The sequence below is a fragment of the Cupressus sempervirens genome, chromosome 3 (genome assembly GCF_028749045.1).
Source record: "Cupressus sempervirens isolate cs-2001-9-10 chromosome 3, ASM2874904v1, whole genome shotgun sequence".
Taxonomy (NCBI): Eukaryota; Viridiplantae; Streptophyta; class Pinopsida; order Cupressales; family Cupressaceae; genus Cupressus; species Cupressus sempervirens.
Genome location: NC_143120.1, coordinates 1,060,700,703 through 1,060,721,669, shown reverse-complemented (window position 1 = coordinate 1,060,721,669; position 20,967 = coordinate 1,060,700,703). Strand labels below are relative to the sequence as shown.

At 34.9% G+C, this 20,967-nt stretch overlaps 1 pseudogene; it reads left to right on the top strand.

Moving 5' to 3' along the window:
* Positions 1-18,914, top strand: part of LOC149570393 (sulfate transporter 3.1-like) — an 89,596-nt pseudogene extending 70,682 nt beyond the window's left edge.
* The last annotated feature ends 2,053 nt before the right edge of the window (positions 18,915-20,967 follow it).

The window sequence follows — 20,967 nt, the reverse complement described above, 5'->3', positions numbered from 1 at the left end:
GTCAAAAATCAATTGAAAAAAAAAAAAGGCATTGAATGAATAGTTTGCATTTCATTTTTACAATGAATCAATGCATAATGTGGGCTTTCATTTGGGTTACTTTCTGATTATCATCACTCTTAAAAATTAGATTTTCAGATCTAACCTTGATTTTGCATGAGTTGACATATATTGCATTCATGAGTTTCTTGCTTTGTTCATTGCGAGCGAGCGATCAAGTGTAAACGAAAGGTACAACAAAGAAAAGATGCGTTGCAAGGATTACCAGGTAATTTTTTTGACTAATAACACTTCATTTGGAGCTAAAACAAACATCTCTTGTGTCAAGATTGTGTGTGTATTTCTTTTCATGTTCTCATTTTACAACACATGCATAATTTGATACTAGGTTGTGATCTCCATTAGTTTCCATTTAGCAGGCTTAGTTACTTGTGATAGATCTAATTAGCTATCTTGGGTTATTGAACTCGCTAATCTATCGGCCCCTTGTTCCACCCTGTGGTTGCAAGCTCAGCACCACGTTAAATAGGGGAGGGGTCTACAGGATAGAAGAGTTAAATGTTCCACTAGGCAACCCTTTTGTGCTTTTTAGAACTCACTAGTTTCTGAGTTGTGGACTCATTTTGTCTTGTGTGAGGGGTTAAATGTTCCACATCTTTGGACTCACCTCACATTAGTTAAAGTGTTAAGTGTACCACCTTGTGCTCTTTGGTTTCTTTTGGATAGATTTACTTTCAGGAATTAACATCTATACACACATAGTAATTAGGCCTCATGAAAACTATTCGTGGATCTTGAGAGAGTGTGTTCCTAGTGAAACTCCTCTCTATGACAGATTCCTTGTAGGTGGGGAGGATACTTTGAGCATCTCATAGATAGATGAATCTTCAACTTGTTGATTGAGGCATCCTTTCTTCAGAGAGGTTGATAGATCACTGGGAGTTGATATCATAGATCTTTAAGAGATACTCTTAGTTTAGCATGTCGAATTAATATGTCTGCTTTGATTAGGCTAAAAGTGAAAAGGTGTCAAAACCTTGGATCTGGAAGCTAAGTCCCCTTGTGGTACACTATTGTGAGTCGGTCACCTTTAGAGAGGGTTAACCATAGCAGACAATCTCTTTACAAGGAAAACTGCATTGACGAAACCTCAAGCAGTAATAGCCATTTTTGCCATGGTAGTGACAACTGCTATATAAATGTCCTTGTGGAAGAAATCTCCATGGGTATGGTTCATTGTGGGTTGTCAAATCTCCCCAGCAGCTCTTGAAGATTAAGTTCTCAGACTGTGTCAAAACCTCGATGCGTCGGGATTGGAGGTCACCCTTGTGAGTCATAAAATTTGCAGAGTCAAACCATTACTAAAAACCTTAGAGAGGCCAAACTTTTTCATTTTCTAAGAATGTGTGCAATGATTGCAAAACTCTTTGAAAACATACACAATTAGCTCTCTTAGGGATTAGCACAAACTAAGTCACTTGATTTTTCATGGGCAAGGTTGCTTTTTCCTTTGCTCATTATTTTCAGACATGCTTGATATCACCTGCTTGCTATTCTACATGCCTGTTTATCTGCCTTGTTACTAAAACGAATCAACAATCTGTCCAAAACTGTCTAAAATCTTCAAAGTCTTTTCAAAATCCAGTTCAGTTGTCAGTCTAGTTTCCATTTTCGCACACAGTTTGCAAACTTTTGCGTGAATACTTGTTGTCCTACTACTTCTTCACGCAGCTTTGTCCAAGTTCTCATGCAAACAGTTGCACATCTCCATGTGAGATCTTTATGCTATCCAAGTTAACCTTGCACTACTTTGTGTGGCTTACATCATATCCTCGTGTGAAATCTTTATGCTATCTAGAGTCTTTGCATGGCCCTATGTACTTTCTCATGTGCCTTTTAGAGGATCTTCACGTGAGATCTTGAGTCTGAACTGTCAAGTTAGTCTGTTAGAGCTATTTGTGCTCTGTACCAAGTTTGTGTCTTGCATCAATTTACTACCTCTCTATCTGAAAACAATCTGAAATAGTGGAATCCTTCTTAGATAATGACTTGTGATCCATACTTTAACTAGTCTTGTCTCTCAGTTATCTTGATCTTGTCCTTTAGTGCTTGTTGTACTCTTTGTTATGATAGTCATAATTTTTGGTTGTTCTAGCCTTCAAATCAGACTATTCATGCCTTAGTATACAACACTCTTATCTTGTCCCATTTAGACTAAGTTCTAGTGTGGTCCTTGTCTAAGCTTCTGCTTTTTGTCATTGTCTATGACTGTGGCAGCTTGACTTATGTTCTAAAACTTGGCTGTCACTACTTGAAACATAGTACATCAAAATGGCTAACAACAAATGTGCTAAATCCAATATTCCTAGTGAGGAAGAAGGGATTCTAATTATAAACATGAAGAAACAAATTGAAATGATAAGTGCTCAACTTCAAATACTAAAAGAAGAGGAAAACATATCATCGAACAAATTCTCTTTGAGAGAAATTTTCCCTTTCTCCTATGACAACCAAAAATCACATTCTTGTGATCTTGAATCCAAGCTATCTGAGAACACCTCACATACACCCAAGAAATCTAGGAATATCTATGAAAACAAACCTTGGGAACCTAAACCAAAGCATGATTTCACACCTTTGAGAAAATCTTATGAATTAATCTTGGAAGAACTTCTTGAAGAAAAACTCATTACTTTACCTAAGCTCACTTTGGCGGGAGTTTCCTTTATGAGTAACTATTGTATCTATCATAGACATAATTTACATAAAACTTCCCATTGTAAGGAGCTGAAAAACAAGATCCAAGATCTCTTTGACAATGGTATAATTCAAAAATCTAAGCTCTCAACTACTAAAGATTATACTCTCAAGAAGGATCAACCTCATGAAACCATGTCTAATAACGGTTCAAACACAACTTCTACTTCCTCCAACATACATCCACTTTCTCAATTGTCCAATCTTTCCAACACATATTCACGAAAAGAACTCACTACTCCCCCAGTTGACTATGTGTACCCTCAAGAACTACCTTTAAAGGAAACTCAAGCTAATCTTAACTTAGCTGCAAACCTCTCCCATACTACACAAAGAAAAGATCCAAAACCTCCCTGTGTTGCTCCTCCTATTATCCCCAATCCAACTATTCCTCCATTGTCCCTTCAAGAGCCTGTTATGGAGACTCTAGAAATATATTTGAATATAGATTCAGATACTCCCTCATCCTTGGATTTGGTTTCATGTCAAGAGGACCACTTAAATGATGAAGAAACAAATGTTGATCAAGACCAAGATTCCTTCATCCCCTTTCAAGTCTTCCAAGATCTTGTGCCTCCATCTCAAGAGCCGCATAGTCCTCCATCTCCCATGTCATACACCTCTACTAAGCAAGATCAAGATGTTCCTTCCACCATCCTTAAGGAGATTACAAAAGACCAAGAGAAGGATACTTTTCCTATGTTACCCAAAATTCTTTTTGAAGAGAAAAGTGTTCCCTCGCTCTCCTATTCTACCTCGCTACATTCACTTCCAAACTATGCTCAAGCTTTAAATACTCCTGTCAAAGGTATTTCTCCTATAACAGTTATTCATAAATCTATTTATGACTTTGGTCATATTGCTCACTCTAAAGATGCTGATATCCCTACTCATGGTCCATTCACATCTTCTAAATCTATCCTTGGTCCCTACCCATCCAAGCTAAAATATTCAAGTCTTCCATCCATATTGGGACCTTATGTTCCTCTATCTCATATTGCCACTACTAGCTCATTACATATTCTTCCTACCCTACCCCAAGATCAACAAAGATACACATACTTGAACTCTTCACATTCACCTTTCCATCCAAACCAGTCATATTGGCCTCATTCATCCACAAGTCCCAAGTCCTTTGGGAGAAATCTGGATGATCAACTCAAAAACAAGTGCATGAATCCATCCTCAAAAGTTCACTATGTCTCCTCTAATTGACATGTGAACGTCAAGAAGGAAAAAAAGAAAAAAGAGACCACAAAGGTCCACTATTCAAAGAGCTCAACCAAAAACAATGTGGGTTCTTAAATTTGTTCTTGAAGAAATGCGTTCCAAAGCATCTAATGAAAAATCAAAAGCTATATGGATTCCCAAGTCTCTTTTGAAGGACTTGAATATTGAAAACAAATCAAAGTTGACATTCAAGTTTCCAAAGGCTTCCACTCCATCTTCTTCCCAACATCTTCCTAAAAAGGTGTCAAAACCTTCTACTCCACCTTCCTCCAAAATGGATTTGCTACCTCATATATCTAAGCCTCAATCTATTCCATCCATATTTCCTCCATCATTCCACTACCCTTCAAGGTGTGTATCAATGTTGATCTTGCCCACTTTTTCTTCTCCCCTTGCACATCCCTTTCAATACCCTATCCACTCCACCTTCTATACTCCTCCTTTTATCCTTCCATCCCATTTATCTCATCCATGGCCTAAACCTTGTCCTCCATATACCTTTTCTACTATCTCCCTCCATTACCTTATCAAGATCTTTGAGCGTACCTTGCTATGGCCTTGGCTTATCATAACTTATCTTTCTTATAGGAGTGCTATCTCATTTGAGAAAGGCTTGAATTCTTTCCAAAAATTCTAAAAATCAAAAAAAAAAAAAAAAAAAGTGCCTTGGTGAAAACCTGGAAACAGGCACCTTGGTAGCAAAAGTAAAGAAAAATAAATCTGTCCTATGGTGAAAACCATTTCTTGTGGCACCTTGGATAAGTACCATGATGAAAACCTAGCAAACAGGCATCATGCATAATTCTTCCATCCATGACATCCTATCATGATCTTGCTTATCCTTCAGATGACCTCTTTTCCAAAGTCATTCACTCATAAGCTCCATAACAAACTTTGTTATCCTATTCAGTTAACCCTTTGGTCTTGATCAATGAAAGAAAGAAGAAAACTCAGTTCTTAGCAATCCCTTGACATGGTCATTTTCTTTGGTTACTTACACGATACCCTTCATTACACCATGAGCTTATATCCTTTTCCCTAGCTTGGGTAATCTTGTGAAGGATTTCCTTGAGGGTAACATTCACCGCTTCATATTCTTTGTCTATCCATCTCTGCTTATCCACTCTCTTGCTACTACATCTCATCTTACACCTTGCTAGACACTAGAACAAAATCAAGGTGATCCTTCTTGAGAGCTAGTAATCTCTAAAAATATCTAAAAATTAGAAAAAGTCCTGAAGAAAAAAAATAGTTATCCTGGTGAAAACCTAGCAATAGGCGCCTTGGTAACACCAAAAAAATTGAAAGATCTCAAAAAAAATACAAAAAAATCAAAAAAAAGAGAAAAATACAAAAAAAATAGAAAAATAGAAAAGTACCATTGGTGAAAACCTAGAAACAGGCAGCATGGTAGCAAAAAAAAAAAAAAAATCTTGCCAAGAAGGTGAAAACCTGGTAAACAGGCGCCTCTTGTTCCCAATGCTCCATCTTGCAGCGCATCTTCTAGCTATTCTGTACAGTCACTTTCATGCTTTTGCTTTCCTACTTTTCCTTCTCATGTATCCATGGATTGAGTCTTGTTATAGCTCGGGGCATCCCCCCTTAGTGTCACTCTTTTTGAGGTTCTCCTCATAGAATCTCTTTCGCGATAGTCACCAGTTGTTTCAACTGCGTCTGCCTATTGTCTCTAGTGTCACTCTTTTTGAGGTTCTCCTCATAGAATCTCTTTCATGACAGTCACCAGTTGTTTCAAACTATGTCTGCCTACTATCACTAGTGTCATACTTTTTGAGATTCTCCTCATAGAATCTCTTTCGCAACAGTCACCAGTTGTTCCAGCTATGTCTGTCTCCAGCTTCATTTATGGAAGATCTCTATTGCGTCAGCCACCAGTCGTTCTGGCTGTGTGTGTCTACTATCGCCCAGTCCTCTTTAGGTTTTTCATCATGAAGATTCCTCTTTGATGTCAGTCACCAGTCATTCTGACTGTGTCTACCTACTGTTGTCACCCTACTAAAGAGATTTCTTTCGAATGTATTTTGGACATTAGCACTTGACATCAATCCCAAAACATTGAACTCAAAAATGATGTACTTGTTTGGATATGCTGAGCATTTTCTTTGATTTCTTTGTTTTGCTTTATCATATCTCCTCGAGCAACTTGATGATGTCATCTTCGACTAGAGAAGTAATGACTGGGGGCATGATCTTTTTCTTTGTTTGTTGTTTGCGGTTTAGTTCCAATAAGTTGATCTACTCCTATAAAAGGGGTGTCCACTATAAGAGCCTCCATCTCGTATTGGATGGCCATGTGTACCTTGACTCCTTTTATAAGAATACATCAATAACATTGGTGCTTCTCCTTTTTTGTTGGAGTGAACTCTTCATGCTATAGTAAATACTAATACTCGTCCTACTAAGTGAATGTATGGGTCACTACGAGTATATCTAGCACACTTTTGTCTCAGGTCATGAATGCAAGGGTCGTTGTGGATAGAATGAATACTAAATACTTAGCATAAGAAAGATCTCCCATGTGTTTGGTGTGCCTGTTATGCAAGCAACATTCAGGTCATCCTAGCATTTATGCTTTGATGCTTATGTTAACTTGCTACATTAAAAGGGACAAATGTTCTGGTCATTCTGGCTTCTTGTGCCTCGAATGCTTACATTTAATCTTGACATCCCAATAACCTATGTTATATTCATATTCTTATAATTGCAATGTCAGTGGGAGTTGTATAACATACGAGCTTTATTTTATATCCAATGATGATAAATCGTTGAGGCTTGGTAACCAGACCTAGGGTTGCATTTAACATAGTCTTGCATTACATACTTCACTTGCATAAGCATGTGATTCAATTGCAAATCTACTTTCACCTCCTCTAATGAGGGATTGCTGATCTCTTCAAAGTATCATGTTCTTTCACGAATTGCACAATGATTGATTAATCACCCTCTTGGCTACTTTGGTTGCTCTTAACCCATTTTTCGGGATCAAATTCAAAATCTGACACACCTAAGTGCCTCAAAAATGCATTTTAAAATTTTGGCAACCAATACAATCGAACGCTTGTGCAGCTCAAATCTATCTAATACTTTATGATTCTTGGAATCCTTTCAACTTTACATTCTCAATATTTTCAAAATTCATTCTGAAAATAGTCAACTTAAGTCAACTATGGCTGAATTTGGTCAACTTTTGGTCAAACTTGGTCTTTTGGATCTCGAAATCACTTTGGATCAATCTCCAAATTTCTTCAGATCTTTTTGATCTCTTCATATTTCTTCAGATCATTTCTTTTGATCATTCTGATCTCTTCCTATGTCTTCAAATATTTTTGATCTCTTCATATTTCTTCAGATCATTCTGATCTCTCCAAATTTCTTCAGATCGTTCTGATCTCTTTATATTTCTTCAGATCATTCTGATCTCTTTATATTTCTTCTGATTGTTCAATCTCTTCTTTATTCATTCTGATCTCTTCTACATTTTATTAAATCTCAGATTTCTTCTACTGCTTTACATCATATTTTTGGTGTGTCATCTTTTGATTTTGCTCCCGAGGGGGCAGGATGATTACATCATTGAACTTGAATTTCAAATCAATCTGAATCTTCATCGCTTGGGGCATCTCATTACTCGAGGAATCTTGTTCCCTTCTATTTGGCATCTTTGCTATCTTTCTTATCTTTTCATCAATTGATCAACCTTATAACAACTCTTCTTAGAGTTTGATGGACGGGTATCAGGACAGTCTAAACCTCGACTCCTAAGGATCAAGCCTTGTTCTGGGGATGATTCTATGACTCATGATTGGACCTTGTTATTTTTTATCAATCTCAGGTATCTAGGTGTTCTATCTGGATCCTTGAAGGTTAAGCTCTGTTCTAGAGATAATCTTCTAAATGCTTTCAATCTCAAGTATCTAGGTGTTTTAGCTGGATCCTTGAAGGTTAAGCTCTGTTCTAGAGATAATCTTCTAAATGCTTTCAATCTCAGGTATCTAGGTGTTCTATCTAGATCCTTGAAGGTTAAGTTCCGTTCTGGAGATAATCTTCTAAATGCTTTCAATCTTAGGTATCTAGGTGTTCTATCTGGATCCTTGAAGGTTAAGCTCCATTCTGGAGATAATCTTCTAAATGCTTTCGATCTCAGGTATCTAGGTGTTCTATCTGGATCCTTGAAGGTTAAGCTCCATTCTGGAGATAATCTTCTAAATGCTTTCAATCTCAGGTATCTAGGTGTTCTATCTAGATCCTTGAAGGTTAAGCTCCATTCTGGAGATAATCTTCTAAATGCTTTCAATCTTGGGTATCTAGGTACTCTGCCTAGATTCCTTGGGATTAAGCTCTATTCTAGAGATGGTCCTTAAAAGCTTATCAATTGGTCTTTGTGTCATCAATTACAGAACCAATCTTGTCCTCTTGATCTTCGCATCACGCTTTTCTAATTTTCTTTGAATTGAACGTGCTAATTGCACATTCATTCAAAGAGGGGCAAAATGTAATACCCCAAAATTGGCTCATTGCCATTTCAACCAATTCTGGTCTATTTTTGATCAATCCTAAGACCTATTCTAATAGGCAATCCTTATCCAGCTACTCGCTACTTGACTTAATTGTCAGATGCAGAAAACCCAAATCTGCATTCATCATACTCTTTATTTAATTCCTATAGTATTGACTCATATTAGTCACATTAAACCTATTGATTAATATTTTATTTAATTACTGAGTATTTATACTTTAATTAAATTAAATCATATCCTAAGGCTAATGTACTATGGAATTAAATTTATTTAATTTAATAAATGTGCCTATTTTAATTAATTAAACAAAATTATTTAATTAAATAGAGAAAGCTATTTCTAATTAATTAAATGAAGTTATTTAATTAAATGGGAAGTCATTCCTAATTAATTAAATGAAGTTATTTAATTAAATGAGAAAAGCATCTTTTATTAATTAAATGAAAAAGGTAATTACGAGAGCATATCTCATCTTATTAAATTAAATTTGGAAGAGAATTTATGACGCGTCATAAGATTCCTCAACAAACTTAAAGCCAAGAATCTATGACGAGTAAGTCAAACAGGGACATGCGTAAGAGGTAATAATGACTTCAATCCTCACTGTTGATTGAAATCGATCTCAACCGTTGATGGATTCTAGGAAAGTCTATTTAAGAGACCCTCCTCCCTTCATTTCAAAAAAGGATGAATTGATTTGCTATCGGATTGCTGTTGAAATTCATGCTCACTTACATTTCTTGCATGCATTCTCATTCTTAGTTTGATCTCATTTTAGTTTAATCATGCATATGCTTAATCTAGTTTACTTTATTTGTTCTTAGATTACATTGCATTTTCATTCTAGATTAATCTGCATTCTCATATAGATTAGTCATACTTTCTTAAAAATCCTTCATTCTTAGAGGGTCTAGTTGCTTAAACACCTCAAATTTGAGGATATCTGATAAGCAATTCCCTTTAGATAGAAGGCAATAGGTCGCTTTGCAGGGCTGATTTTCGGATGAACAATCCAATGTTCATTCTAAGATGAATCCACATACAATGACCGTGTTGAAGTGTTTGTGAGGTTCAGAGGCCCAGATTTCACAGGTACACAGATCATTGGAGACAAATCTGAAGGAACCTTGACAAGAAGCAAGCTAAAAAATACCTGCTTACTTGCTGATTTTGAACCTAGAAGCATTAAAGATGCATTGGAAAATGATAGCTGGATTGAGGCAATGAACGAAGAAATAGAACAGATAGAGAAGAACAAGACATGGACTCTTGTACTGAGACCTAAAAATAAGAATGTAATTGGAACCAAGTGGGTATTTAGAAACAAGTTGACTGAAGATGGTAAAGTATCCAAAAACAAAGCCAGATTGGTATGCAAAGGATACTCTCAAGAAGAAGGCATAGATTATGGAGAAACCTTTGCTCCTGTTGCAAGATTGGAAGGAGTCAGAACCTTACTTGCATATGCTACTCACAAAGGATTCAGAGTTTATCAAATGGATGTCAAGTCAGCATTTCTCAATGGAATATTGGATGAAGAGGTTTACATTGAACAACTTGAAGGCTTTGTTGATCCAGATAAAAAGGACATGGTCTGCAAATTACACAAGGCACTATATGGTCTGAAACAAGCCCCTAGAGCATGGTATGAAAGATTGCATAACTATCTTATTCAGATTGGTTTTCAAAGAACTAATGATAATAGTAGCTTATATATAAAGGAAGGACCAGATAATAAGATTGTCTTGGCAGAAATATTTGTAGATGATACTATTTTCATAGGGCATGATGATCTTTGGAAAGAATTTTCAGAACAAATGAACAAGAAATTTTAAATGTCTATGTTTGGTGAAATAAAATTCTTTGTTGGTCTTCAAATTCAACAGAATAAGAATGGCATCTACATCACTCAATCAAAATACATCAAGGAGATATTGAAAAAGTTTGGTATGGAGGACTGTAAACCTATTGGAACTCCTATGTGTACTGGATTGAAACTTACCAAAGATGATGAATCCAAAGAGGTAGATCAAACATTGTATAGATCTATGATTGGAAAATTGCAATACGTAGTTCATACCAGGCCAAGATTTTCAGCAAAGCCAAGAGAAACTCACCTGATGGCAATCAAAAGAATAATGAGATATTTGAAAGGAACTGAAGATTATGGCTTATGGTACAAATTTGGAGGTAATTTGGATTTGAAAGTGTTTACTGATGCTGATTGGGCAGGAAACCTTGATGACAGAAAAAGCACAAGTGGAGGAGCATTCTTTCGTGGAAAAAGATTAGTTTCCTGGACAAGAAAAAAGCAGAATTGTACATCCCAATCTATAGCAGAGGCAGAATATGTTGCTGTAGCAATAAACTGTTCAAATATCATTTGGTTTAAGCAATTATTGCAAGGAATGAAGATGGAAATCAAAGAACCAATTGTCATGTTCTGTGACAATACTAGTGCAATCAACATATATAAGAATCCAGTGATGCATTCCAAGACCAAGCATATTGCAATAAAATATCATTTTGTCAGAGAATTGGTGCAAGACAAGGAGATCAAATTGGAATATGTCCATACAAAAGAGCAAATTGCTGACATATTCACAAAGCCTTTACCTAAGGATGCATTTTTGTATCTCAGAGGTAAGTTAGGGGTCATTTCCCTATCTAAAGTCCACTAAAATAAGTTCTAGTGATGCATCAACGCATACAGGATTGAAGATCTATCTGTTGATGCAGTTTTATTAGAAATCATTGCATATGAATCAGTACTAAAGGTACATTATAATTCACTTAACTTCTGTTGTCTTTGGCATGTGTTGTCAAAGAGGGAGAGATTTTACTGTCATATCCTTCTGAAATTTGTGAAGATTTGAAAAGTTCTCTATGAAGTCCCTTAATAGAGGGAGACTATTGAAAGAGGGAGAAGTATGTTATCTTGATGAACTTGTTTTCAAAATTTCATTTCTATTATGACATATTGTGTTTCCATCAATACCAAAGAGGGAGATTGTTGGATAATGCTGTCCTTGATGTTACGCAAATGTCATATCAGTCATTAGTCTCAAGTTCACCGAGCTCAAACAGTCTGCAATACAATTTACAGTGCCAACCAAGCTCACTCGATCATCGAAGGAAATATGGAAGATAGTGTTAACCGAGCTAACTTGGTCAACGAAGGAAATGTGAAAAGCCAGTGTTAACCGAGATTCACTCGGTCTCCAAAGGTTAGTTTCCACCGAGCTCACTCGGTCATCAAATGAATTATGGAAAAGTTAGTGTTAACCGAGATTCACTCGGTCTCCAAAGGTTAGTTTCCACCGAGCTCACTCGGTCATCAAATAAATCATGAAGAAGTCAGTATTAATTGAGCTTCACTCGGTCCCCAAAGGGTATTTTCCACCGAGCTTATTCGGTTATCTCAGGAAACTCAGTACTTACCGAGTTCTCCCAGCAACTGAAGGATTGTCACAAAGTTTGTTGTATACACCGAGCTCAATCGGTTAACACAAGAATTATTTTTTGAACAAAGTTTTTCGTGCAGGGTTGGCCAGTATTAGGATGTGCAAATTAATTACTTCTAGCTGACTATTGTAATTGTTTGAATAATCAGTAATTTGAGCTGACTTAGATAATCTGAAAGGTATATATGGTCATTCAAGTTATGGATAAAAGTGTGTAATTTTGAAAGAGAAGTTATGAATGCAAATTATAGTATGAAGAGGCGAATCTTGAGAAAAGTTTGATGAAGGATCAGATGTGTTGAAGGAGCTACAAAGTTGTATTTGATCAGTAAGGATCTAGTCAAGCATAACAGAGATCTGCAATCAGCAAAGATAAGTTGCACATTATATCAGGTCATTTCATTGTTGCTTTCTAACCATTGTAACAGTGTATTCAAAATCTCTTAACAGAGTTGGTTTAACAGCCATCCAATAAATCCTCTAACAAGGTGACAGTTCAGTTGAATTGTTCTAAAGACCTCTAGCAAGGCCACTCCTAACAAGGTGATTAAATCCTTTAACAGGGTCACACCTAACAGTGTGTTTTTGTAACCTTTAACAGGGTTGGCTCCTAACAGGGCTCACTTCAGAAGAGTGAAAAAGTTACATTGGTGGTTTCTCCCATATTGGGTTTCCACGTTAAAATTGGTGTCTCATGTGTTCTTAATTACTGAATTACTTTGTGCACGATAACATATCAGTTCTTAATATTTATCATTTGCTGCATTATCAAGTTTTAGCATTTTATTAATCAGATCAAGGGTATATTTAGACATCTTAAGGACTGTGGAAAGTTTTTGGAGTAACTAATTCACCCCCTCCCCCTCTTAGTTACTCTATTCTCATTTCCAACAATTCCTTCTATCCATTTATCAATACTTTTTTGTATGTCTGAAGTTGTTGCATAACTAACATACTGAGGTTTTTCTTTTAGGATTCAATTGATCAATAGGTGCTTGATAATTCTGGGTAATGTGTCCAAAGTTGTTACACTTATAACACATAATCTTCTTTGTTTCATCATAAGGTCTTCTTTCTCTTTACGCTCTTTCATTATATCTTCTTCTATCTATAGGGTTAGTATTTCTAGACATCCTACTATTTCTCATATCGTTATCATATTTAGGTTTCCTACAATCAATTGCATTATGACCAATACCATGATAATTATGATAGTAAAACTTTGTAACACAATTAAATGAATTATTTGTACAATCTCTTTTTATATGACCTATTTTATTACATAAAAAACACTTACCTCAAAATTCATACCTAGTTTCCTTAGGAGATTCTACTTTCTTAGTTTCCTTCTCTCATCCAACTTCTTTGGATTTATCAAAAGATTGACTTGATTCAATATTATCATTAGATTTATCTTTCTCTTTCAAATTTGTTCTACTTTCATGTTTCTTTGTAGACATGGTAAACAAATAACCAAGACTAGTCTTATCACAGGTAGGTCTTTCTATTGACATTGATTCATCAAGCTTTTCTCTAGTAGTATAAAGTTTTTAACACTAGTACATTTGCACTTGTTTTACTAACCAAAGTTTTTGACCAAAGCTATGATTCCATCTTTTTTTTGGTTTCCATCCTTGTGATGGTTGAAAATAAAAAATTTGTGCCCTCTTTGGTCAAAATTTTGACCAATTTAAGTATTCATTTAGACCAACTTCAAAATGGCATTATGTTATAATAACAGAAAAAAGAAAAAAATTTATAATTCTATGTCGCAATATATTTATGAATCTTTTTATAAGGGTGGGGGGCTTCATTCATGCAAAATAGTAATTTATTGTCATAACGCAGGAGACTTAGGAGAGGTCCTCCAAAATTTTGATTTCACAAGGCATGGCCAAGGGGCATGGTCTAAAAATATCTAATGTCTCAATATTTCCTTCAATGGTGAAAGACCACAAGCATTGCCTTTTTTTCCCATTTTCTCTTTGTGGAGGTAGCATATGTTGAGTGGAAAATTGAAAATATGCCCCAGAAAATGACGTGATTCCCAACTCTCATATACATCATACCTTCACACTATAGCAAATTTCCCAGTTCTATATTATGAAATATCTTTCATTTAGTGAGTCATTTAATTCTATTGATTTGTTAAATGTGTGCAAGAACTTTTGATTTCATTGCAGAGAAATTAGAGGCATTTGTGTTGAGTGAAGATGATAGTTTATAGCCTCTTCATGAAAGGCATCTAGAAAATATAGATGCAGCAAAGAAAACAACATCTAGGGCAGAAGGAGCAAAGGTAGCATAATATATAGAGACATCATGCACAAAGGCAAGGGTAGGAGGTTGTGTATAGGGTGGCAGGTGTAATCCAATGGTTCTGGTGGGCCAACTAGGTTTTTAAGGCTATATGAAACTCTGACTATCAAGTGTTGTTCTTTTCTTCCTCCTCTCCATCTCTTGTCTGCCTTCTCCCATTCTCCCTCCTCCCCATCCCCCCTCGAGAACTACTACTATTATATGGACACCTACACCTGGCCATACACTTCGAAGTTAAGTGCATCTGCCTTGGAGCTTGGCTTTACTTTTTCTTTTCCAACAAAGAAATTATCTATTTCCTCAGGCACAATCATCAAGTGGAAAAAAGGATTTGCAATTTTAGACACGGTTAGTTTTATATCTCAATCCATTAAATCTAAAAAAAGATCTAGTTATCTTTGTTTTGACCTTCCTAATCTAGAAAGATGGAATGTTATATAGAGAAATTGATGGCTAGAAATGTTGACTTCTTTCTTTAAGATAACCAATAGAATATGATGGAAAGTTGTAAACCATGCATAGAAAGATTAGAAAATATCTATGATATGAAAAAAAGGAATTAATATTGGAAGAAATTTATCTTTCCTCATCCATGTGAATTTTGAAGATCATTTTTTGGACGCTCATGCCTTTATGAGCACACAATAAACACATCTATTTTTACTAGTATTATTGTCTAATGTAGTCAACCAACCTTGGGTTGATCTCTTGACATAATCTCAAGCATTGATCAACTATCAAATTTAGGGAAGAAGTATATATTGGCTATTTTTATTTAATTTACATAGCACTTAAAGATTTTGTTGATCTTTCTTTAAATCTAGCTATGGCTTTCACATTGAATTTTTGGCTACATGTCTCACTCTATAGACAAGGAGTCTTCTCTCTCTCTCTCTCTCTCTAGCCTAGTCCCTTCTTGGGCACCCTATCTTTATGTGGCTGAGAAAGTTGGATGCTTCACATGAACACTCATATTGCAAAGGCCAAAGAAGATATAGCTGAGTAGGGCCCCAATCTGGCTATACTATGGTAGGAAAATGAATGATGTTTCCCTTATTAGGTCAGTGTTTCCTTCAAGGTTGTTTCTCATGATACCTTCATATATCATATTCTTAACTGTCACATGTCAACTAGGCATGTCAAAAATCTTCATTTTATTGTATAATTCTTTGACCTATAACTAAATCACTCTTTATGGTTTTTAATATGTTCTTCATGGTGATTATCTGGAGGTTCTACAATCTCTACTATTACTAGGACTTTTATCACATGCTTTTTGCTTGATTCTTGGTATTCGTACCCTAAAATTGTCCTTAGAATATTTCCCTCAACTTCATTATATAAAAAATCCAACTTGTATGTCCTAAAAAAACTCTTGCTTATATTAGCATTTAGTCATATACCGTGCACTATCAATGGCACCACTACTTGTAAGTCTACCACATCCCCTAAACATGATCTGCCATTATCACAAATCCTCTTTTTGAGGGATGTCAATTGATTATTCTCTTTTACCTTGTCAAATCTCATACAAAACCTCAGTAGGTTGTTATCTACCTATTGAATGATCTCCTTCACTGACACTCAATCATAGTGCTTGCCACTATTGTACATTGATGCATCATATTACAAAAGTTTGTCACTTATTTTTCTATATTGTTTCATGGTATTAAAATTATAATGACTACTCCTTATAGATTTCATACACTAGTACTAATTAGATGGTCATCATTATCATCAGTTGATAATCTTTTCCACCTTTATGATTGTTTGGCCCTATAGGTCAAGCTTGTGTTTAGATGACTGTCATGTAATGATCCTCTCTGCCTCTGATTATTTTGCATGTAGGTGATCCTCATTTTGAGATATGACTATCATAAACATTTTTTTTGTGCTTCCCTCCAAATTATTGCTCCTCTAGCATTCACAAATTAGTGTTTTGGCATGTTTTTCACTTGATCCATCTTGTTCTCAAGAAAATTTGTTTCTTAGTTGTGACCTTGATTGAAAAAAATGATGGGGCTCTTAAATTTTGCTCATAGCTTTGAACCTCTATTCCTTTCATCTCCATCACTCCTCACTTGCATGGTGCTTTCTATTTGTATTATGGTCTAGCAGTCCTTTATGACTTCTTGTTGACTTTTCCCTTATAGTGGTTTTACCTTTGATAGTCTTCCCAATACCACTTAAGACTGCATATGGTTATTAATATCAATGTTGCTATCTTTCCTGGTTATTTAAGAGGAGCAACTCATGTCTAAGGAATCTATTATTGGGCATCGATCTTTTGATGCAACAACCACCCTAATTTTTATGAAAATACTAATATGCCATTTCTAGTTAAATACTAACAACATAGTTTTGATGTGTTGGGCCACATCTAATATTTTTTTCTAGCTTGAGCAGGTTGATCATTTGAAAAGTGGGTTAAATCTAGTGACTATCAATAATTTTTTCTTTGATGGAAAATATCCGAAGACTGTAGTAACAACAAGACTGATAAGTGGGCTTGTCACACTCAATGTAACCATTACTCCTCTCTTATTATATTTACGTACAATTGATTATTCATTTAGGCTAATCTAGGTGAAATAAAAAATAGGAAGGAATAGCAATTGGTAGAAGTTTTGGGCTCATTAAGAACTACCATATTGATGGCAATAAGGAAATGATTGCCTTTGGCATGATGAACATTATAGGTCCATGTTTCTCTTAATACCTCATAATGGGTAAGTCTTTGGGCTTCTTATTTTTTGGACTCCTAAAGCTTTAGGTTTTGAACTTAGTATGCCACTAATTTTTTTGTGTTTTAGTACTGAATAGCCTTGCTTTATTATACATGAGGTTTGTTCAGGTGTCTTTTCAAGGTCAACTGTAAACTTCAATGTTGGCTACAAGATAGAAGTATCAAACATTGTGATAGCCATTGGAGTGATGGTAACTCTCCTCTTCTTGACTCCACTCTTTCACTACACTCCCCTTGTAGTCCTTTCTTTCATTATAATTTTAGCCATGCTTGGCTTAATTGATATCCCTAGAACTTATCATCTCTAGCAGGTGGAAAAAATTGATTTCTTAGTCTACATGGGAGCTTTTTTTGGAGTGGTCTTTGGAGATATTGAGATAGGTCTTATCATGGTGGTACATTAATAATTCTTATTATTTCATTGCCAGGGACCCATGAAAAAAGAAGTATACATTATATTTGTTTCGATAGTGTTAGTTTTGAATTTAGTACCTCTTAAAACAAACTAGTAAAATAAGTAATGAAGTGCTTTCTTTACCCAACAAAGTTTACATCCTTTCATTATAGGTGGGCATCTCTATATTGAGATTGATAATGGTCGTTTCAAGGCCTCGTACTATAGCTCTTGGAAATATCCCAAACACCACAATATACAGAGATACTAAGCAATATACAGATGCCATAAGAGTTACAAGAATTATCATTCTATGCATAGATTCTCTAATATATTTTTCCAACTCAAACTACTTAAGAGAAAGGTTAGTTATATATTTATTAGTTAAACATTATAAATAAAATCTTCAAGAATGGATTCATTTTAAGTAATTTTTGAATCATTCATAGTAATGATTTACACCCACAAGTTTTCAATAAAACATAGTACATGATCCTACACATTTCATCTTCATAAAGTATATTTATAGAAAAAAATTGTCATATCACACATATTTACATGCCATGATCTACCATTGAACATAGGTTGATGAGATGGATAGAGTATGAAAAGGATCTTCGAGTTAAAGAAGATATTTTACATTATGTTATTCTACATATGTCCTGTAAGTTGTGAAATCCACCCATTTCTTCTACTTGCATAAATCTTGTTATCTGTTAGCACCCCATGAAAGAGGTTGCCTTCAGATGAATCAATTCCTCAATTTGATATTTAGTGTCATGTGGGTCAGATTAAATTGACTTGTTTAATTAGTTCATATGAAATTGTACTAACTTTTTAAGCTTCATCTACCACTTTATGTGATTCTAAATGATCTACTTGCACAAATCAAAACATGTTTCAATAGTTCATATGAAAATGTGTTAACTTTTTCAACCCGATCTACCTTTTCATGGGGATTTCAAACAATCTAATAAAATCTACATACTCTAAATTCTGGCACATTGAGTTTAAACTACATTTAAATGATGCACTCCTCTATTTTCATTCTTGAAGTTGTGGCCAACATTGACACCAGCAGAATTAGAATGTTGCAAGAGCTTAAGAGGTTCCTTGATAACAAGCATCTTCAGGTGACAAATCATATTTATTTTTAACTTCAATTTATATATCAATGTTACAAGGTTCATGTAATTACATAAGAAACCTACAATTGATTTTAAAGTTGATAAATAAGTTTTTTCAAAAGAGACAATGTTTTCATAGGAGAAGTATGCCCTTATATAAGACAATATTCTACTTAGTTGAGCTTATATGGGTTTCAGCTAGCATTGGCCAATCTTGGTGTGAAATTGATGGAAAAATTCAATAAGGAAAAGTTTATAGAGTTTCTAGGCCAAAACTACTTGTTTGTGACTATTTCTTATGGTATGACAATTTGCAATTTTCTCCTAAATGCTCCTAAATAAGAAATACATGGTGGCAAAGATGAACTAAATGTTCTCAATACAACAGTAGCTTGAGTGGTAAAACTTTATCCAAACTCAAAGGAAGATAATATTTGAGACTTTTTAGTTTTTCTTTGTCTATTTGAAGACAAAGGAAAGAAAATAGTTGAGACAACAAGGTGTTCCAAAGCATTACATTCAATTTCATGGACCTTACCAGAAGTTTAGATGAATTCTATTACCACTGTCATACAGAAGTACCTTACTGGTCTAAATGTTAAAGAAGGAATGTTCATAGCTTCAAAGAAGGTGAAGTATTCTTTGGTTTCATAATGTAAACTATTGAGAATCAAATGGAAGGACTCATATTTTTCTTCTAACTCCATGTAGAAAATTGGGTCTTATTTCTTCAAAATTGATGCCAGTTTAGGTACTCAAAGTGAGTAATTATGTTTGTTGTAAGCCTATGTGTATTGGAGAGTTGAGTGCATATCTTCCACAACTAATAAGTAACAAAAGTTTCAAAATTTTCTATGTTGTAATTATGCTATCTAAACTAAAGAAGGAGGTGGTATTTTCTCCATTCTCCAACTTCACTACTCAACCCAATGTTGTAGAAACTTGATGGCCTTAGTGGCATTTTCAAACTTGTCACCTAAATCCTTAATGAAGTTCTCTATATTTACTTTCTTTCTAATCAATGCCTTTAATGTTTCCTTGATGCCCCCATATTGTCTCCAAGAATGAAAACCATCTAAACTCAAACTCGATGAATGGAAAAGAACTTAGTGAGACTAATGCTACATTTTTTCATTATTAATTAGATCCTTTCTCATTGATACCAATGTTAGATAAAAGGTCTACCACATTGTTATGTTCATGTAGCAATGGGCAATAGTTTATTTGGGAAAACTACCTTAAATATCCCAAGCTTTTTGCATAATCTTATTAAGCCTCCAACTTGTTGAATGCCTGTTGTGCATACAAAGGATGATAATAATCAATATCTTTCAATATAAATCTTTTTAATGATACATGATTTAGCCAAAAGGAGAACATGGAGAAGAATATTTGCCTCTCTTTTATGGTTTTTTCTAGGTGGAAGTTTCTTGGAAGCTGCCTTTATTATTGTATTGTGGTCATCCCTGATAACACTACCAACACTCAAATGTCATGAGTTGCCTCTTTTAGTTCCATTTAAAGTTTAGTGTGAATTTCCCTTTGGAGCCTGGAGTTTGTTTAATTTGTGCTCTATTGATGGAGGAGAGGAAGCTGAGGGAAGAGGCGGGTGGTTTAACCCAAAGATCTCATCAACTGGAAAATTGGCATCAAATTCTGTGTAGATTTTGAAAATGCAACAGCAAACCTAGGATAAGCTCAAATAGTTACAGAAAACATAGCACTAGTAAAAAAACAAAAAATATATATCATTCAAATTCTCCAAGATTGATTACATTTAGTATTTTAGAGACTCGTCATTTTTACAATAGCACAATAATGCATTGTATTATAAAGGTTGCAGCCTTGTAAACAAATCATTCTTTCATACTAAATGGATGATTACCAAATATTATTCTAGTTGATAACATTCCATGTATTCAAGATGAATTTTTTTGTCAAGTTGTTGTAACTAGCAGATCCAAAAAAAAAATGAAAACTACCTCTCAACTAACTATTAAAACATCACATGACAACGAATACTAAAAGGCATTTGCATGGTTGTGTATGTGGCTTCCTCTAATTGGTAGAATGGGACAAGGATCATATTAGCATCAGTTATGTGCATAATCATCCTTGATTCTGAGACACACTTTGATTTTGAAGTTTTGAGAACTAGACCTTTGCAACTTGATGTGGTACAAGATAACTCAATTTGGTTTAGTCCAAATCTTTGCAACTCATTATGCAACATTTCTAGCCAACTCACTATGCAACACTTTTTGTAGATGTCAAGTGCCCATTTACTCATTTTTCTTCTTCATGAGAGATCACTAGGTTTTCCTTCTTAGATTAACATAGAGAAAATTCATGACATTTTAACCTGCTAATCATAAGAAGTAGTGATCAACTACTT